A 20,751-nucleotide genomic window follows, 5' to 3' on the forward strand; every position below is an offset into this window, starting at 1 on the left:
GGCAAAGAGGGAGACAGGCACAAGCAGAAGCACAACTAGAAATATTCTCCTGCGTGGCCACCTCTTTCACGCCACGAAGTCTCAACCACTTTGTCTACAAAACACCAAATAAATTCTGAAAAGCCATGCATAACCACAAACGTAGCACCACTTATACAAACTGCCCCCAGAAAAGCTCCTCTGTGGCTGGTGAATTTTCACACTGCATTATTTGCAACCCAGATTTTCACAACAAACTAAAAACCCACTGGGTTCACATAACATAGGACACACAAGAACAAGGCACTGAGAAACAGGAAAATCCAGGCTGACGTCGAAAAGTTGACTAGGGCAATGTCTGTAACCTTAAATTCTGCTTCCCCTGCTACAAAGCAGCGATAGCAACGTTTAACCCATCCTCTCAAAACACTTCAGGTTCTTCACATTCACATAATCCAGTCAGGCGTTTCTACCTTGCATTTTATTCCTCTGTGGTAGCATATAGCTCTCCTAAAACCATGCCAGTGAAGCAATAAATTCCCAGAAAACACAGTTAACAAATGCAATAGGCTAGGCTGAGCATGCAAGGGGTAAGGGCTCTAACCAAGCCGCTGCATACCGAAATGACAATTTCATGGAGATTATTGTTATTATTATAAATGCTTATCAATTATGCATCACATTGATAGTTAATTTATAAAAGGAAAAGGGTTGTGTTGGTACAACTGAATTCTGACTAAGGGAAGATAGGCGATTTCCTGGTAGTTAATGGCCAATTTCCCAGCAGCACAACTGCAGCATAATCTCTGAGATTTATAGCAATAATTAATTGATTTTTTTTCAACATAGGGATGCTAAAGAGCACAATTCCCACTCACATTAATAATTAATGCAACATTCTAAAAGAAGCAGAAAACTTTCATTCCAGAGGCAGAAGCTTACTACAGTCAAAATATTTCTTGCAACAAGAATTAAACTGTTTGTGTAGCTAAAGCCAGAGCAGCTAACAGCATTTCTATCAGCAACACTTACAAGTACACACATGAATTCTTAGATCCCAACCTGCTTTCAGGGAGGAATATCAGGTTATTAAAAAGTCTCATTAGGACAGAAAAAGTTAGTATTTTGTTCTGAAAATGCTCAAACAGTTCATGATGTTGGGGCCGCAACTCTTTTTCCCTAACAAAATCAATATGCAAAGTGTATTTAATTCTGAGAGTGTGCATTCTCTGATGAACGAATGCTTCTATAAAGTTCTTTTCTCCTGCCATCTCAATTCCCTGCATTACTCCCTCGAGGAAAGCTTTCTAGAAGAGAAACTAATACCAATCAGAGAAATTACTGCCGATATTAACAGAGCCCCACACCGCTTAATGTAATGCCTATGAATGAACTCCTACCTAATGATGTTAACTATTCTGTCTTTGTTTGACAGGTGTCCATGATGGCATCAACCAGCAATAAAAGCCCAAATCAGAAGACCTATTAAAAATGTGGCAGGATCTGCTGAGCAGAATCTGGCAGGGACGGATAAAATAAGAAAAGCAGATGTCCAGGACACAGAAACAAGCAGATACTCCCCAGCCTTCATATGAAGCTGTAATTAAGAAAGCAGTTCTTCCATTTGTGGGTTGAAGGACACAATTAGTTGCGCACCCAACTTCAATCTATCCTCAATGATTTCTGCATCCAACCCAATCTCAAAACAATCACAAGGCTAAATGTTCCCCACAATAAAATAAATACAATCGGAAGAAAAAAAATCATTGTCAGCAATCAAAATACAGGAAAACCTCATTGTATAAGGAAATTTGCGAGAGAGAGGTACACACAAAAATTGCACTTCATCTTCAGCAAGATTAGGAAAGAAGTGAAGTGATTTACATACAGTAATTGCACGGCCACGTTAGCCTCCAACAGTGTCTTTCAAAATGTAAATTTTCTTGAAAACCCTTGGACATGATGATAGCCCAGCAGTTATTTATTTATTAACGAAAGAACATACTTAAATACAATGTTTTAGGAAAAAACCAATCCTGATGTAACAAATTTAAACAGGCTCCTAATATTGCCCATCAAATACCACAATCCATGAGCCAGAAAATTACAGCAGAGAAAGCTGTATTAGGGCTTATTTTTCCTGCTTTTGATGGAAGATGAAAAGAAAGTAAATCTGATTTTTCAAAATAAAATGTGCTGTTAGACAAAAATAAGAGAAAGGTGACTTCATGAAGAACGTGTTGTCTTCTAAGCTCTCTCTCAGCTAGCAGTGGTTTATCATTTTTTCATTACACATATCAGTAACATAGAACCATAAACCTGTTGCTCATAGTTTCTCAGCACATTTTTTACCCTTTATGAAACATGGCATCAAAAAAATGAAGACTCCCTACTAGAGAAACTCCTTGCTCCATGAACTGCAAATGCTCCCATTTCCAAACAGCAAAGGAAAATTTTTGTCCCTCCTCACATCTAAACTGGGTTTCCATGTGTACAACTTGTTATTTAAACAAGGGAAAATCCAGTCCAAACATTTTGATGATACCATTGGACATTTCCTAGGCTCTCAGGAATGGAGAGGTTGCCAAAGGTTCTGTACTCATGCTTACTGCAGGACATCGGTACTCTCAGTTGGAAGCAGAACAGCATGACCAAGCAGTACATAGTCATGAAGTTAGTATCCACTCATGCCTACTTTGCGTTTAGGTCCAGTCTTCCAAAGCATGATCACACCTGAACTGGTATTTCAATGCAAGAAATATCAGAGCTGTGAACTATTCAAGCTCTGTGTTAGCGTCACCGGGTGTTAACTATTTTGAACTAGCCAGACATTTCCACGCCTGATCATTTGAGATGTTGGCAGCTGCCGTGGGGAGGGCAGGAAGGGCTGAGAAGCAGCGTTCACAGTGCAAGAAAGGAAAAATGGAGAAAAGAAAGGAGGAGACACACAGAGATAATGACAGGGGAGGGAAGCGGACAAAGGAAACAGTACAATGCAGGCGGAACACATTGTGAACATCGTGTCATCCTTCCTCGCTACACCAGCAGCACATCCTTAAGTGGGATGCCCTGCTCAGTCCCCATCAAATTCCCCTCACTCTAAAGCCCTGGCACGACTGCAAGGGAGGAGGGAAGCACATGGAAGGGAAGGGACAGACAACGCGATCCTTCTTCAGATCCTTCCTTTGGATGTTTTCTTTTAAACAACAATGAAACAACATGGGGAACTCAGCGTCAAGACACCATTAAGCTCAATAGCCCGGCAGGAACCAAAAATGGATTAAACATTTATGTAGGTAGTAAGAACATAGATTTTCATTAGCCAAAATAAAAAACAGAGTACATTTTGTTTAAAATGCCTGAGGGATGGAAACCTTCACACCTGGGTACACGAACCACACAGTTTCTGTGTGGCCAGTGTTTGGACTTGTCCTGCCCCATTAAACACTCTCAGCCATTGCATAGCAAATAGGATGCTGGGGCAAAACCAAAAAAAAAGGCTTTTTCTCTCAGTTTCTGCGAAAACTACCTTGGCTGTAAAACAAATCTCAATACCAGGCTCCTAGCAGCCTGCATCCCCCCCATAGACGTTCAGCACCTTCATAACAGTGAGGGCAGAGATCTTGCTATGAAACTATTGTTAATTGGGTTTAATGCTTTTACTACTTATTAGTATGATTTTGCTGCCGCAGAACATTCAGCAATGTTTTGCATTAAGGCCTCTCTGTGGGAATGACTGGATGACGCCATGGGTGGCAGGAAGCGTTATTTGTCTAGCTGACTCGCTTGTTTTCTGCTGAGAAACCTAATGACCAAAGTCTTGCTCCTCCACTGCCCACCCGGTGCCTTCCCCTGAAAACCGCTGAGGAAAGTGCACTCACTGGGTGCCACAGCGCAGCAGGTTAAACGGGCTTCGTGGAGAGCCGGCACTCCCACGTCAGCACCTGCTGATGGCAAATAAAGAGCTCTTCTGCTCTTCAGCATACAGAAACGGAGAATAGCATGCCGTAGGAGTCTTGCACTGAAGAACTGGTAACCGTTTTGAGGAACTTGCTATTATATGAGTGAACAAAATGTACCATAACAGCATATGAGCCTGCACATCTGTTGTTAAATTAAACACGACATAATGATGCAGACCACATCTTAAAACATTATGCAACAAGATACAGACCGTGCTAAAATAATAAGGCTACAAAGATGACACAGAGGGCCTGATCCTGCATTCCTTTCAGCCCTTCAAAGTCATGGCGAGAACCCCTCATCAGTTCAATTCCCTCAAAGATACTTGTTGACTCGGTAAAAGAAGAATCACAATTATATACGTATATATGGAAAAAAAGACATATGGGTTGGTAGCATTTTCCTTCCTCTCCATCATACTGATGCATAAGGCATGAGCGAGGGTTTTGTTTGGATATGGATTTTTTTAAAAGTTTCTTTAAGAATCGCATTTCAGGTTACAAACTGCGCATCATACGGGGTTCTCAGTAGCCAGAAAGATGTTATGAAGACCTACTGAAATGACAATATTCACATTGTCACAGTAGATGTGGTACAAAAGAGAAGGGAGTGAGATACCTATTTTATTTTTCAACTATTTTTTCCCCAATTTTATTTTCCAACATTAGTGACTAGTTCTTGGCTTTGAGAACAGAGGATGCAGGCGTGCTCCCTTGTCAGGTAGTAGCAGCCCTCTGCAGATCCTCCCTGAGCTTTGAAGTAAAACTAGGAAATAGCAGAAATGGCACTCCTTTCATTCCTAAAGCTAAAATACAAACAAGCTATCCAAACAGACAGCAAGAAAATCACTTTAAAGAAAATAACTGTCATCTCGCTCTCTGGCATCACAAGCGAAGCCGGTTGATGCTCTCCTTACTCTGCACCAACAGCCTTCTGGGGCTTGGCGGTGGGCAAAACAATAACCAGGAGCCAAACCCAAATTATCCACTAAGCTTCAAGAGTGCCTAATCCATCTGCTAATTAATCATAGGCCTCCTTCAGCCTCTCTTATCTTGTATTTTTTTAAGCATCCGATGCTGATAATGCGCACACTGATATTTGCAGGAGCACATAACTGGCTGGGAAACTACCCTTAACATGTCAAATAAAACAAGAGGAAATGATACATGAGCAATCTTACAGACTGCCCTACTGGAAAATAAAATCTCCTTCTACTTTTTCCAGAGTACTTTAAAGTACTTGTTATTTACTTTCACTGGGCGCAAAGACTAACGGTGGAGCAAGGTGAACCTTCACTGCTGCACATCTGGATAATCAGAAGCTCTCCTCTATTCAAACTATTATTTGCTCCTGTACCAAAACCAGCACAGCCAGATTAGAAATCCCAAGAAAAAATGTCTATTTGCTGGTTTGTCGGATGAGCTATGCAGCTACTTGGCCATTAGAGGGCATTTTATACTGCAGAGTGAAGTGCCGGCACACAGCTTGTGAACAGCATCACTAACCCCCATCTGGAGCTGCTGGAGAACAGTTTCTGTCTACTCTCTTTTAGCAATAATCACTTTTCAACCTTTCCATATGCTGTACATAGATGAGCATGCAAGAGCAAGGACAAGAGGAAAAGAAGATTAAATAGCTGTGAATATTGTAGAAACACTTTGGTGCACTGCTATTGTTGCTTCCAAGGTTTGGCTTTGTTCAGTTTACTTTTTCACCCTCACTAACTTCACCACAGCAAACTTCATCCTTTCTAACTCTCAAACCCAGCAGCTTATGTTTTAAGTTTTGAAAATTATTAACCGAGAAAAATGGTAAATTGTGCCACTGCACTACTACCTGTCTCCAGAGCTAGAGAGGAGAGCCCATTCATCTACAGAAGTGAACAAAGGCAAATCCAGCTTCCTTAATGCCAAGAGTTTGGACGTGGTCTCTTACCTTCAGATGTCTCCTTCTACTATACTGCTAAATGCAAACTTTAAACCGTTTTCAGCCTCTGCTGGCTAGTAAACCACACAAAGCCACCCACTTCCCTGTGTTGGTGGTTTTCCTCTCTCCACTTAAATACAAATCAAATTAGGAAAGAGAAAGATATCTCGCTATACATCTCCAAATATACGTATGTTTGTAATCAGGGTGGCCAAACTTCCTGAGTATGAGCTGCATACCAAAATCTTCATGTGGCCGAGAGCCACATCCTCCCAAACCTCCATACACTCCTCCCACCACACATTCACACACCACCCCCACAGCCCAAGCCTTGCGTTTCTCCCATCCCGACTCTGTGCCAAGCCTACTCCCCTCATCAGCCTCTGGCTGAAAGCACAGAGCTGGCAGAGATGGTGACTGTACATGTCGCAGCTCACTACAGCAGCACCTAGCACTCCTGCCTTGTAGGATTTGATTAAACATCTGTATGTAGTATATACTTCCATAATACTCACAAGCTTGTTCTTCAATTCCTCCTTAACAGAAACTTCAAAACAGCAAGCACAGCAAGAGCAAGACTACCGAAAGGACCCTGGATATCAACACTTTGCTTTAGGTGCCCAAGTTAAAGGACCGATACTAAAATCAAGACCACCTGCAATTCTTGCAAGTTCTTGGCTCTGTATTGCTGCTAAATAAAAGAAATAATAAAAGAAGTAATTAGTTGGGTGCATTCTTACAAGAAAACCCATGGGACACGCAGGGAGTAGAGTGCTTCCTTCCTCTGTGCCATCTCTGCCTGTCTGTCTGTCCAGAAAGGCAGTTCACTACCACAGCGGCACCTCGGATCCTAAGTTGTAACCAGATGCTGCTGTATCAGTGGGTTGATGTAAGACAAGAACATGACGGCACCTTCGTCCCAGCCAGCACAGTCCAAGCAGACTTACAGGATGTACAACTGAAGTATCTCCAAGTCTGGAATACTACCCTTCATTCCTAATTTCTTGATTTAATCAGGATCAGACAATTAAATCTTACAAGAAGACCCAAGTGGCTCCAGCAATAAGCAGCAACACAGAACGCTCGCCTTGAGCCCTTGTCCCACAGTGACCAAACACTAATGCAGGACAATGTCTACATATGGTGGAAAGGAACTTGGCGGCCTCAGCCCAGTTCCTTAAGGGACACACATCCCTATCTCAGTCAAGATCACAGCAGTGGACACCAGCCCACACCTTCACACCCCAAGAGAGGGACAGACGAATAGCTGTAGGGACTACTTTGGAGGAGACTCAACTCCACTCGGGGCAGACCTAGCTCACCTGAAGATAAAGGGGTCCAGCAGACCAAGAGACTCCCCTGTACAGAACAAATCTCTGCATTTCTCAGTATATCACAGATGTCTCAAGTTTTTTTTCTGTCACACCTCCCAGAGCCTATCCCAGGAGCTCTGCCTGGACTGGGAAAAGTGAAAAGGAGAATTGACACTCTTCTATCTCCAGGAAATCTTTGGAGTTATAATTTGCCCTTATCGTACTGCTTATATTTACAAGTCACTCTTACATAAAAAGTCCTCATCTGCATTGACTTATTTAGGAACATGAAATAAAATAGCCTGAAGCTATTCATGTTGCTTAACGTACTATTTTTTTTATGTAGGTGATGCTCTGTGAAGGCACATTCAAAGGGGAGAACTGTTTTGTTTGTAACACTTATTACTATCACCAAAGAAAATATGTTCTAACAAGTCTCCATAGAGGGAAACACATGTAATACCTTTAACAGCTCAGCCAATTCATCTTTTGCTGCCCAACTGCTGGCAAAGTCTCAAATGGAAAGTCTGAGAATAGAAATGTGGAAAATCCTGTTTCTTGTGGTCTGAGATCTGTTCACGCTGTACAATCTCTTTCCATCAGAGTGAGTCCTGTTTGTTTTCAGCACATAGCAGCATTACTCAAAAAAAAAAAAAAAAAAAAGAGTTCAAGAGTTCAAGGCTAAGTCTCCATTCAGTCGAATATCCACAATGCAAACTAGTCTCTCCATCCTGTGCTGAAGGCATTCCTTTCCCCACTACCTACCTACAAAAGGGCCTTCTCTGAGGGAAACAAGAAAGGAAGGAAGGAGCAGGATGCTAAGAACAGTGGAGAGGAGAAGAATGCAGTCAGGTGTTGTAGTGTCAAGGACCAAGGAGGGCTGGGATCAAGAAAAGGGCCAGGGATGAGGATGGATGGTGGCTTTTGGAATAAGCAAGGGGATGCAGAGCTTGAGGGGACGCTCCTGCCCTTGGGGCTTTCCTCATGCAAAACTCATGCTCCAGACAACATTGAGTCCCACAGGCTCGGTCAAAAGCACAGTCAGAATGGAAACGTGCGAGTGTTCTCATGAAGTCCCGCAGGAAAGCACTCATTGGGATGCAGGGTGAGGCAGCTCTCAGCTAGCTCATCCACTGAACACTGCCTCCTCCCTGCTCCTCCATCCCCATCCCACCCCTCCACATCTTGCCTTTGCCTCATGCAGTCTCATTTCCAGAGGAGTGAAAGGAGAGGGAAGAAGGAAGCCAAGTGAGCAGAGAGAGGTTTAGATAATGGCAATAAACAAGATTAAATAATTCTCCCACCACTAACCTTTAGCGGTAAGTCAGAGAGAGTATCCTCTGCAACCATCGCAGGTTTGCATAATCTACACATCTTTCTTATGAGCCTTGCCAGCTTGCTGTAGCAAGGCTATTTTGGGATTTAACAACACTCAGGTTATTGACCTAAATTTATACAGGCTCATCTGGAGCCATAACGGTCCATTGTGTGACCAGGCCTGCTTGGAGCCTTAATACACAGATTATTGATGCAACAAACTGTGACGGCTCCTATAGAGCTGTTATGGTTTATTGTAGCAGCACCTACTCGGGTCCCTTTAATGCGCGGATCGGTGACACAACAGACAGAAATGGCCACTACTAGGGAATGCATTATCCCACGGATCACTGAAAGGATAGACTGCAATGGCTCCAGCCTCCAGCCTTAATGCAGGGAGCAGGCAAACATGCCAAATCCCCAGGTTCCCAAAGCCAGGGGAGCTGCCAGTGGGTGGCTGAGAGGTGCAGGGCTTGAAGGTGTTGGGACATTTCCCCCTACCCACCCAAACCAACTAGCTCCAAGAAGTGACATTTGCAGAAAGCAATTTGCTACTGAAAATAAGGATTTATAATGAAAGCCCCATCAGGACCAAACTTTTAGCAAGAACAGCTACAGGCCTGCATTATAGATCAAGGCTAAAATTCTGTATGAGAAGTAGATGGAAATTAGCCAGAAAAAAATCAGTGTCCAATTTTCAGCATAAAAAAAAAAGAAAGGAAAACATTTTATGTTCCAAGAGAATACAAAGAAAGTGAGCGCAATAGGAAAGTGCACAAATATCTACATTTCTCCCTTCTTCTCCTCTTGAAGAACAAAAGTAATCTTAAGAGACTGAGAGCTAAGCGTGGTTTAAAGAAAGTCCCTTGTGTAGAGAAACCTCAGGCTGAGGAAAGAAAAATTAAAATATTAACACTAACCAAGTGTTTGCAGCTCCTCGCAAACACCAGTGAACAGTTCAAAAACTGCAGCTGGCTTTCCACTATCGCGTGCATCTTCTCCAGTATTTACCAGGAGCTTTTTTTAACATCGGTGACACTTCACAGTCAAAACTGCAGTTAAAAATAGACTCTCGGTCCTCCTGTTTTAACCCTGTAAATTCCCTCTCCTCCTTTATGCCTCCCTGAAAGACTGCTGGTCGCTCCCCTGCTCCTCCTGCCCCATCATCAGCCACGGGGTGATGCAGGGGGGCTGCCCAGCTGCAAGCCCAGGATCCTGTGGCCCCAGGACCTCATCCAACCCCGGGACCATACGTCTCTCATTTCTTCCCAAAACTGCTAGCAGGCTTTATTCACAGGAATGAAAGCAATGGGTTTATTTTCTATCTCCACTTCCCTTCCCACCTACTTTTGCAGATGACATAAGTATAAGGCTTTTAAAAAAATACCCAAACCACCCAACACTAATGTTTTCTCTTTGGCCTTAAACCCTGCAATCAGCAGCTCAACTAATAGCATAGAGAAAGAAATTCCTTTGTTATCCTGTAGCTACTTAAATGCTGAACCTTCAAAACCTCCTCAGGAAACAGGCCTGGTAAACGGCTGCTGCTACTGTAAGGAGCCCTGCACAGGAGAGACTTGAAAATCAATATCCTTCACCCAACTTATCAAATTTACTGAGGACATTTATACAGTATAATTAAATAGAAAAGAGATACAAATACAGAAGAGTATTTGCACGGCACTGCATAGCAATTGCATTATCTCTGGAACAGAGGACACTTTGACAAAAAGGAGGGAAACCACCATACATCAACCAAAGAAGCCGCAGAGAGCACAGGGAAGGTCTCTGCTCTCGTTGCTCACAGGCAATGTTTAACACTTAAGTAAAGACAGCCACAAAATATACATCAGCACGTATACCTGAGGCATTTCTACAGGTCCTGTTCAGTCAACCAAAACGATGCCATCAGAATTACATCGCTGATGAATATCATCCAAAACACTCAGTCGCTTCTCAGGCTCATGTAGAGTCTCCAGCTCATGTTGGGGCACTTACCCCTCGCCGGTGTGGAAGCAAAGCAAACACTATTATGTTGCTTTTCAGCATATGAATGTACCAAGTAAAATCGATTTTGCCTAGTAATCCACTTGGTAAACCAGTGATGTTTTTCACAATCAGCAGCCGTCTCTAGACTCGCAAGATAAAATCTTCTATGCAAGATTAAACCTGGGAAAGGCTGACTGCCAGCACAGGGCAAACTAAACCACCACGGAAAAGGCAAACTAGATTATCTGGCTATTTGTTAAACAATTCTTCTCACACGGGTTGTGTTACAAACGTGCTTTGTGAATGCTTCTTGCTTTCAGGTACAGCCAAAGAAGCTGGCTCCTCGCTCAAAGTCCCTACAAGCAGCACACTGCTGTAGATGCGACATCTCTCTTGCCACACTGACCTTAAAATTCAGAATAGCCCAGTGAGGTGCTAGACGCACGCTCAGGTCCAAGGGCCAGTGAGCGAGACATATTTGCAAAAGGCACCCAACTGCAGGCTTTCTTCTACTTCTGGCTCAAAGGTTTGATATTCATGGTTGCCCACAATAAACACGCACTGCCTAACTACACTGCCCAATAAAAATCAATCTACAAGATGGGCAGGATTCCTGCCACTCAGGTGGGGCTCTTTGGGATGTCATCATCTCATCCAACCAATCTGCCCAGGAAGATGTTAGCAGGTAATTTACAAGATGGACTGGATGAGGGCTAAGAGAGGATGCTCACCACTGGAGCAGGAGTATGTTGCACTGTGCACTGGTCCCACCATGCCTCAACTGTCCCAAAAGCAGAGGTGTGACTGTTTGGTAACATCTGTTGCTGCTCCTTCCCCGCACGCTGCTCCCTCTGCTGCCAAACACCACAGGCAGAGGGGATATCTCAGTCATCCACTTCACATATACACATGGAGAAGAGTGAGCATGGGGTTAAAGGCTCCTTTGTTGCCTCTCTTGTGTCTTCATTTGTTAACGTGAATCACACTCCATTCTATTTTGGACAATCCTTTATTAAAAATGCCTCTGAGTCATTTTCTCTAAACTTGAAACTATAAATATGGTAATGTTTGGGTAATACTGGGCAAATTTTAAGATTTTGTATAGTTCTCCTTTTAATTGAACAGGAAAAGAAGGGTAACCTGATGCACAGAAAGAGCTTTTTTCCCCTACTTGTCCTGCACAGTCCCACTGCTCTGCATAGAAATCATAGATTGTGGAGTAAAACTTCTAAATACTCCACTAAATACACATGGAGAGCAGAAAGAAAGAACAAATACAAAAGGAAAAAAAATCTATTTAGGGAAAGGCCAAAAACTCAACAAGAGACAAGCAGGTAAGCTCTATAAACCTATATTCAGTATAGTACTAAAAAAAGTCTATAAAGATAATTCCATTAACTTTAACACGTATCCCTTTCCAGATGGCGTAACTCAATAACTAAAAATCATACTGGTATTTAGTTGCACCTCCAATATCCCCCATGTGAAACCAAAAGAAGAGTGAAGGATTTACTCTCCAAACTGAATGCCAGTAACTCAGGAAAATGAGCCCTCAAGCACCACAGCTGCACTTCTTTATCCCAGATACGGAGACACCTCGCCCCACCAATGCCACCAGATGAGACACTGCAGCAAAGCCAACTTTGGAAAAAGGCTCTTCACTAACATACTAAAGTCTCAAATGATTTCATGCCATGCACACCAGTCTGCATCCACATTTCTCTCCTCCATTACCTCAGTCCACAGCTTGTTCCTGTGGTCTCCAAGCAGGACGGTCAGAAGAAAGCAGGCTCTGGCCAGGAGAGCCAACCGAGAAATTTCCTTTAGCTGCCTCCTGGATGAACTAGGCATCTCTGATACTCTTAAGACACTTAAGTCACGCTCAGTCTTACCGGTGCTGTAGCCCAAAGCAAATTAAAATACGGCAGGAATGAGGAAACTCTACTGCTCATTCCCACCACATTTGCCTCCCCAACTGCTTTACTTCCTTCACAGTTCCCACCCAGCACCATCTGCAGCAGATCTGGGGATGCAGCAGGGAAGACCACGTGACAAAAAAAGCAACACCCAGGTGACAGACACACAGAGCAGCCTGGGACAAAGCTGAGATCACTTTGACTCCCTTGGGCAGGAACAAGACCTAAGGGGAAGCACAGGAGAAAGCACCAGCAGATGCCAGGATGGCTCCAGTGATGCAGAGAATGCTGAAGGGAAACCACACTGATGAAAGCCTTTTACTTTTTGAGCTTGGAGTTGACTCCAAGATGCCTTTCATTCTGCTCAACCACCGCAACAGGGATATGGGCGATGGACAACCTGCTCAAGCTGTGGGGCTGGCTGCAAGTCAAACCTGTGCAAAGACTGCTAGGGAAAATATTATAATGGGAAACTCATTTCCCCCAGGCTGCCTGATAGAGCCCATCAGAGGAAACATCTGCCATCCTCCACAAAGGACGAAAAATGAAGAGGAAGTGGTTGGTCCATCCAGAGAAAAGAAAGTCAGAAACATTAAAGGCAGAAGGATCCTGACCAAGGCAGGAGACTCACTTCTGCAGGCAGCTCTCAGCAAAACAGGTTAAAAAAGCGGTTTTATAGACTGCCCAGTATGAAAACGGCAGCAGCCTCACTTGATGAGGTCAGAGACTGAAGTGGCCTATGATACTCATAAGAGAAAACATCTGTTCATGTTAAAAGGTCAGCAGGAAATGAATGCTATTTACTTTGTCCTTATTGGTTGGGCCACCGCTCCTCGAAAGAGAACCACACATGGCTTAACTTAGTAGCATTCACGGAGCAACAAAAGCGGCTGCCACCCCACCGGCTGCCCACCTCCAAGGCCCCTCGGTGCACCCAGGAACCCCCAGAGTGGCCATTCCCTCACTGGGCAGCTGCCAGCAGCCTCCCACCAGCTCTGTGCCACCTCACGGGCCACCACCCGGCACCCTTTTGGGGCCAGGGTGGGGGAATCCTTCGCGGCACCTCAGGAACCAGCCGCTAAAACAAATCTGTCAACATAAAAGCGAAAAAACAAGAAGTTTCTTCTGAAAAACAGGAAGCGTTAGGTACACAGCAGCTTAAAATAGCGCCTGCCTGATTTGTTGACAAAACGTGGGTCCCAAGGGGCCATGCCTTTTTTGTGGGTTTTGTACTTTTTTTTTTTAATAGTGGATAGCCAGGCTCACCTCCCTAGCTGCCCAGGGGCTCGCCTGCCCCCCAGCAGCGCTCGGCATCGCCGCCCCGGGATGCTGGAGGAGGTCGATGGCAGCGAGCCCAGCCACGCTTCCTGTGAGCAGCACAGGGGCTCCCACAGGAAACCCCGACAGAAAACAACCACCAGCGTGAATCGGGGCTTGCTCGAATAAACAGAGGGAATATTTAAGGCTGGCCCTCCCCTCATTAAAACTCACTCTGAAGTTTTAAGCAGGTAGGAAACCCGTTTCAAACTTTCCCTCGCTGGCTTCCCAGCAGGCTCTCTTTATGCATAGTGGAGTGCAGTGCTGGCCAGGCAGGACAAGCCATCAACATCTAAGGACAAACTGAATATGATAAGGCTCTGATCCAAAGCCCTGTTTTGACAGTAAGTTCACAACCACGAAATTACAGGATGCACCCTTCAGCAGAACAAAGGAGGGAAGAAATTTTACACTTCGGCTTTCCATTGAGGTTGTGTGGCATTTTCCTATCACTCAATACCTCCCCCTAATTTGGGCTCTGCCTCTCGTTCCTACCACACAGCACATTCCAGTCCTCCAGACCCCACAACGCACCCTGCCTTCCTGATTCAGTCTGCAGAGGTGGAAAGCAGCAGATTTTTCTTGTCTTTATTTAAAAATAATTTTAAAAAAATTAAAAGAAGAACAATATTCTCTGATGATCTAATGTGCACTAAAATAACGATACCGGAAAGCAGGTCACGATAGTAACTTTCCACAGACCCTGGTCTATAGACCAAGGCTGCCTCTAGTCCCGCCTGCCTGCCTTCTCCTCGCACCACGGAAAACACCACACCAGATGCGAAGGGGCCTCTATCGTGAATCGCTAATTATTGGGCCATATTAAATTATTACTCAAATTAAGATTTGTGGGTTTTCCCTTAGCCTAACAATGTGTCTTTGACAGCAGCCTTGCAAATACACTAGAGCAGGAGCAGCGCTCTAGCTCTATGTGCAATTAGGCCAGCATGTGGATCTTATTGCTCCTAAGGACTCTTATTTGATTGCCCGCACCACCAACTGGTGAGAAGTTTTCAAGTCTAAATACAGAAGAATTAGATCACTCTTTGGGGTGGTCGCATCTGGGGTTGGAAAACCAGATGGAGCACGTTTTTTCAAGTCCTCTGTAATTGAACCAGCATACAAAGTTGCTAGGAAGCAGGCAAATACAATCACCACTTTGGGGCAGCCTGCAGCAGAGTCGGTGCCGTGTGTGCCAACACTCGTAGACACCAACTTAAATAGCAGCAGGGAAGAATGGTCTCACAGGCTGGGTTTTATAAATTATCGTTGTGAATGTGAACCTACTGCAAGCGTGCAGGAGCTCTGTGACTCCTGAACATAAACACCTGCACCCATGGTCTTCTCACAATGACACCCAAAGAATCAAGGAGATGTAGAATTTCTTTGGTTCCATGAACATGCAAAACTTGTAAAAGAAGGCTGTGAAACAGGGGAATGAAGAGGAGGGAGAGGGAGACGAGGAAGGAGTAATAAGTAAGCATCAGCATTTCAAAACACAGAGAGTCAACCAAGTACAGAGATGTCCACCACGCATGCCAAGATGCCTTGCAGGCTGGATGGAGACTGTGATGGGATAAGCTGTCTCTGGAGTGGCCAGCTATCATCACCACAGCCAACTACAGTGGCTGCTGAAGGGGTTTGCTTCTGGCAAGGCCATATAGCAGGGCTTCGGGAACACCTCATAGGTGCAAGCATCCACCCTGGCTGTGCATGCAGCATCAGATGATAAACCACAGCTCATTCCTTCATGGGGGACCAAGCTGTGAATGCTTTCCTTCCTGGGGACCTGGAAGGTCCGTGCATCTGACAGAGCACAGGATGGTCGTAAGTATTTTCTAATCAAAACATGCTTTGTAGACCAGAGAGACTGAGGGATGAAGTGGTTTTAATCAAAGCTTGGCGAGCAGCATTGCATACACAGAGATATATGGCCTAATAGGACACGTAAATCCAAATCTCTGCAGCTGCCTGGGACCTGTCTGGGAATCCATATCTCCACCACATCAAATAGGATGTAAAACTTGCATTGTTCCACCATTCCCAGCAAGGTGAACTGAGAATAACAGCTGAAGGAGCCCATCCAAATTTTTTTATAAAGCCGACATTACATTTCAGCCATCTAATACACACCAGCACAGCAGTGTCCTGCCCTGCTTGGCTCTCTGTAGTGATGGTTGCAGGAGCTGGAAGCAGATGGCTGTGCTCTAGCTTTGGCTGCTTGAGCTTCATGCCTCTCCTTCGCCTGGAGACAGGAACCTGGTAGTCCAGGAGCTGCTGCGAATACCTGTGTCAACCCTGAGCCGGGAGTTATTTCTTCCCTTGAGCCAAACAGCATTGGCATGGACTGCTGCAAAATGGCACAGACTTGGCCAGGGAATGGCTGCTTTAGAGACAAGAAAAGGCATGTTTTCCCTGGTGCTTAACCTTGTGCTGGGTTTGAAACCTGTGGGTTTAGAGACCTCCTTATCAGCAGCTAACACAGAGCACAGCTCCCCAAGATGCAGGAAGTGTACAAAACCCTACTCTCCTTTCCTACTATTTTTTGGGTTTTTTCCTCCTTGGAACTCAGAACATACAATAATAGAGTCAGAAGTCAAACTATAAAAACAAGATGAAGAGAAATTTCTCCACCAAACGCTGAGTTTGCAACTGGAGGAGCATGAGCAACTGGCAGCTACCCACGTGGCATCCCTTGGGCACGGACAGCAAGGGAGGGTTGCACCTGCTCCTCTGGCTGAATATCTCCAAAGCACAGCCATCTGAAAATCAATTAGCTATTCAGGCCTAAGCAGAACATATTAGTTTGAAATATTAGTTTGGGACCTTTTTCAGAAGGAAGCAACAAGTAGAAAAACAACTACATGTCCAGACTCAGCACTTCACAACTCAAAAGAACACATAAATGACTCATTCTTATGAAAATGGCCTGCATATAAATATTCACCTCAAAAATAATCCTGCATGCAATATGGAATCAGAAGAGCAAGGAGGATGTGAGGAGATCAGAGAGCCTACCAGTAGAAGGAAGAAGCAATGGGTGGTGAGGGAAACGAGGCTCTATAGAGAAATTCCCCTTGAAAAGCATATACAAGCACCTGGCTCTGCTGTTTTAACAGGTTTTTGTTTTCCAGACAGCCCACAGGTTTTGCACATGAAAACACAGTAATTTTGCTGTAGATTTTTCTTGTTGCGAACTGAGAATTATTGACATTTTGAATTGGTGTTCAAGGAGTACTCGGCTTTTTAAAGGGTACTATTCTTATAGGCATTTTAATCTTTTTCTAAGATTAAAAAATAGTTTCCTTTGAAGCCACAAAGCCGACACTTTCGGTACTGCATTTTTCACATCCAGTTCTATGCTGGCCAGGCTTTTTCTTCTTAAGCCAGGCCAACCTTCCTTTCTGCATCCTCATTTCTGCTGCCGAAATATCTGTGGGATATAATGCAAGCTACACAGATACACCAGACCAAATTTTTGAACTGCTGCTACAATTAACTCCTCCATGGCCTTGGAGCATCTGAGGCCACTGGGACATGATAAAATATCTGGGTGACTACATGGCCAATTTTAAGCAGCCAATTTGAAATTTCTGGTTGGTAGCGCACCAAGGGAGCGCAAGGTTCAAGAGCTGGCCATCACACAACATGTTTTACAATGAATTTGGACTGTTTTTCTAACCCAGCTGTCTTGTTTAAAAAACAATGCAACCCTCCAAGGTATACAAATAATTAATTTCAACCCAAACTCTAAAGCAGCAGTTCCCAAACTTTCTTTCTTGGCTGTGACCTCATTTTACAGACCAGTAACTCCATGCAACCCCAAACAACAGTATAAATATAGGACAAAATGAAATTTCTGTCAGGCTCACAGCCTTGCTTGTAACTTCCCCGAAACTCATTTTGCGGACATCACTCGACTTTGGGAACTGACACAATCATAAAATGAATGGTTCAAAATGAAGACCTACACTGGCAGCACTCACCCAACCACCAATGGCTCCAAGGTCAGAGATGGGAGACCAACACCTGAAATACAAGGCTCAGGACCTAGGTGCACCATCCCCACTCACCCTTTGCGGGTCCACCTTACAGACCTCTGTGCTGCTGCAGCAATGGCAAGGAGGATGCCTCAAAACAAACCCCTTGTTTATCCCACGGGTCCAGTGATGCCAGTGAGGGTTTTTCCAGCTATACCCAAACCTACTCTGCAGGCTAGTTCTCTTCAGCTAGTTTCACGAAGGACAAAAACAAAAATGTGGATGTTACTTAACAGCATCATAAATAAATCCCCTTCAAATTACCTCCCTTGGTATTTTTTATTGCTACAAGACAAATTTTAGCTTTAGGGGAACTACGCTGCTTTTGTATACTGCTGAGGATGCAGTCAGTGTTACAGACAGGAATTATGAAGTAAATTGACCTGCTAACCACTATGTAAATCTGGTACCAGGAGCTAAGATTAGAAATAAAGAATTTTCGGTTCCCAGATTGGATCCTACACAATTATAGGCTTGCAGCCAACTATACAAATGGGACCTTTTGAGGCTGGGTATCAGAGACCAGAAAGAGGAAACCAAACAACCAGAATGATTTCAGAAAAAACTTATGTCCCCTGTCACTAGCTTCAAGTTTAGGATTTTGGCATCATCCCCTGATGGTGGGGACCTACACAACGAAGAAGGCAAGTTCATGAAGAAGAGAGAAGACAGATCATGTGGACAGACACGTTTGCCATCTGCTGTTACTCTGACATAGATTTTAAAAGATCAGAAACCTGCAGCACAGTCGAACCGGGAGGCTGGACTGAAATCTTGAACAGCACAGCTGTAATACCTGCAAAGCCACATTTCCCCTGCACACACGCTGCTTCCCAGGCCCACAACCTGAATGTTAAACATGAGGATATTCCCATACATGTGCAGAAAACCAAGGGTAAAAATCTAGTCCTTTGGCTCCCTACTGCCATAAAAATTAATTGCCACATAAAACTGCTGATTCCTACCAAATGAAGCTATACAATTTATCAACTCAAGGATAGAGCAAACTCACTAGTGGTTTAAATACATTACCTGAGTTATTACTAAATTTTGCACCAGTGACAGTTTTATGGATAATGTAGGTTTTATAAATTCATTAGTATGGGACTAACTTTCAAAGTAAACAAAGACATTAAACAAACATCGCAATACTGTGTTTACACACAAAATAGATTTCCCTTTCCTCTCCAAAGCCACACTGGGATACTTGGAGGAAAAATATGAAAGCTGCTCTGCCGTAACATTTTGTGAAAGGAAAACGTGGCCATTCATTAGCACCCGAGTCAGCGAGAGCTGAGCTGAAACCTGTATTTCTTTCCTGCTGCTGACCTAATATGTGAGCAGGTCACTCATTGTGCTTCTGATTTAGCCTCCCTAGGCTCTTAAATTGTTGAAGGATCATTTCTATACCACAAAAGGGAACTGGACCTGCTCCAGAACCCTTTGCAGTCTATGGCATCTTTCATTGGATTTTGGCGAACTTGAAATCAACAGCATTATAGTGCTTAATTAAAGGGATGCTGTCATCTGGAATCTACTCTATTTCAACTCAAGTTAAAACCAGTTTTGAGACCTATGCCTGGGTGAATCCCCCTGCCCTTTTCCTGTTGATTAAATGTTTTCCCTCCCAACAGATATAAGAAATACCTGCCAAGCTGGCACAGGACCTGTATTTTGTATCTGTGTGACTTGCTGTCAAACCAAAGGAGACACACACAAAAAAACCCCAAAACCAAAAAAAATGAGGAAAAACATTTTTTGGTCTTTCTTCCTTACAACTTACAAGAAAAGGTGTGAAAAACAATTTCATAATAAAATGCAAATTTTAATCTGATACTGGTTCTTCTGCAAGAAATCTTATGATACAAGTTGTTTTACCCTATACATTCTGGAAGAAATGACTACCATTGCTATATAAAAAAGAGATTGTAGGAAAAAAAGCTGTTTTTCGCTACTTTTCCATTCTGTTTACTCTGTGCATTTATCACCAGCATGTGTAGAAGCAGTCTCACTCTTTCCCCCGTGCAGACAGTGAGTTAGTCACACTTTCCCCTGTTGTGTAGCTCCTTTAGTCAGCAGCAGGGAAGTGATAAAGATGAAAAAAACTAAACAAAACCCGGAAAACACAATTGGAAAAAACACAGAAATTAGCAGGAGGTCCTTGTAGGGAAATGTAATATTCAAATTGATTTTGCTTGCTTTAATTTAGGAGATTGCAATCTGGAAAGGAGCTCTATGCTTCTTCACACAGCCTTTCCTTCAAAGGAACTGCGGGTAGGGCACAGGAGGCAGAGAGGACAAGGACAGAGGAGAAGCACCGTATGGATGCAGCAGCGGAGATATAGGAGTCCCTGGTGCAGAAGACCAAGATTTGCAGCCACGCAAACAGAGAAGGCTGTGAGCAACCGAAGAAAGGTCTCTAAGCCCCAGCACCTCTCCACTGGCAGGGCAAGCCAGGGAAACCCCTCAATCTCTCCTCCTCCAGCCTCCCACTCCCCCCATTCACAGTGGGAGCAGGAGGCAGGACAAAGGAGCCAGACTTCACACAACATTCAGCAAAATCTCTCCACACAACACCTGAACTGGAAGATAGCATTATGATAAGCTACTTCACCAGACATGGCAAAAATGGTTATTAGCTTTCAGAAACTGAGAGAGAAATTGCTACCAGAGTATAGATTTCGTAAAACTGGGAATAAGTCACAGCTTCCAACACTAGTAATGCATTCACTTATGCTCACCAGGTGTTAAATAATTCGCCTGCAGCAGGAACAGCCCAAGTTTTGTGACCAGTGTAATGTAATTGTGCACCGCTGATTCATTCTTGGGGGTCTACTTATTTAAAATGCATTAAAGAAATAAATCACTGTTGATTATTCCATCCCTCTTCCTTTTTATTAGGCTGGAGCAATTAAATCTAGAAAAGAGTGACTCCTGTTTAAAAAAAAACCAAACAAAAGCAGTAACAACGGAAGGCTACCAAACTTCATT

General features: G+C 43.8%; 1 protein-coding gene across 2 annotated transcripts in view; it reads right to left on the reverse strand.

Moving 5' to 3' along the window:
- CTBP2 (C-terminal binding protein 2) overlaps window positions 1–20,751 on the reverse strand; it is a 139,249-nt gene that overhangs the window by 63,142 nt on the left and 55,356 nt on the right. Inside the window, exon 1 of one of the 2 annotated variants that reach the window (XM_069864102.1) lies at window positions 7,645–7,780. The exons of the other annotated variant lie outside the window; for it this stretch is intronic. The gene's annotated coding sequence lies outside the window, so the exon portion shown is untranslated. Of the gene's footprint in view, window positions 1–7,644; window positions 7,781–20,751 lie in introns of those variants that run through there. 2 annotated transcript variants of the gene reach the window in all.

The sequence above is a fragment of the Phaenicophaeus curvirostris genome, chromosome 9 (genome assembly GCF_032191515.1).
Source record: "Phaenicophaeus curvirostris isolate KB17595 chromosome 9, BPBGC_Pcur_1.0, whole genome shotgun sequence".
NCBI classification, from domain to species: domain Eukaryota; kingdom Metazoa; phylum Chordata; class Aves; order Cuculiformes; family Cuculidae; genus Phaenicophaeus; species Phaenicophaeus curvirostris.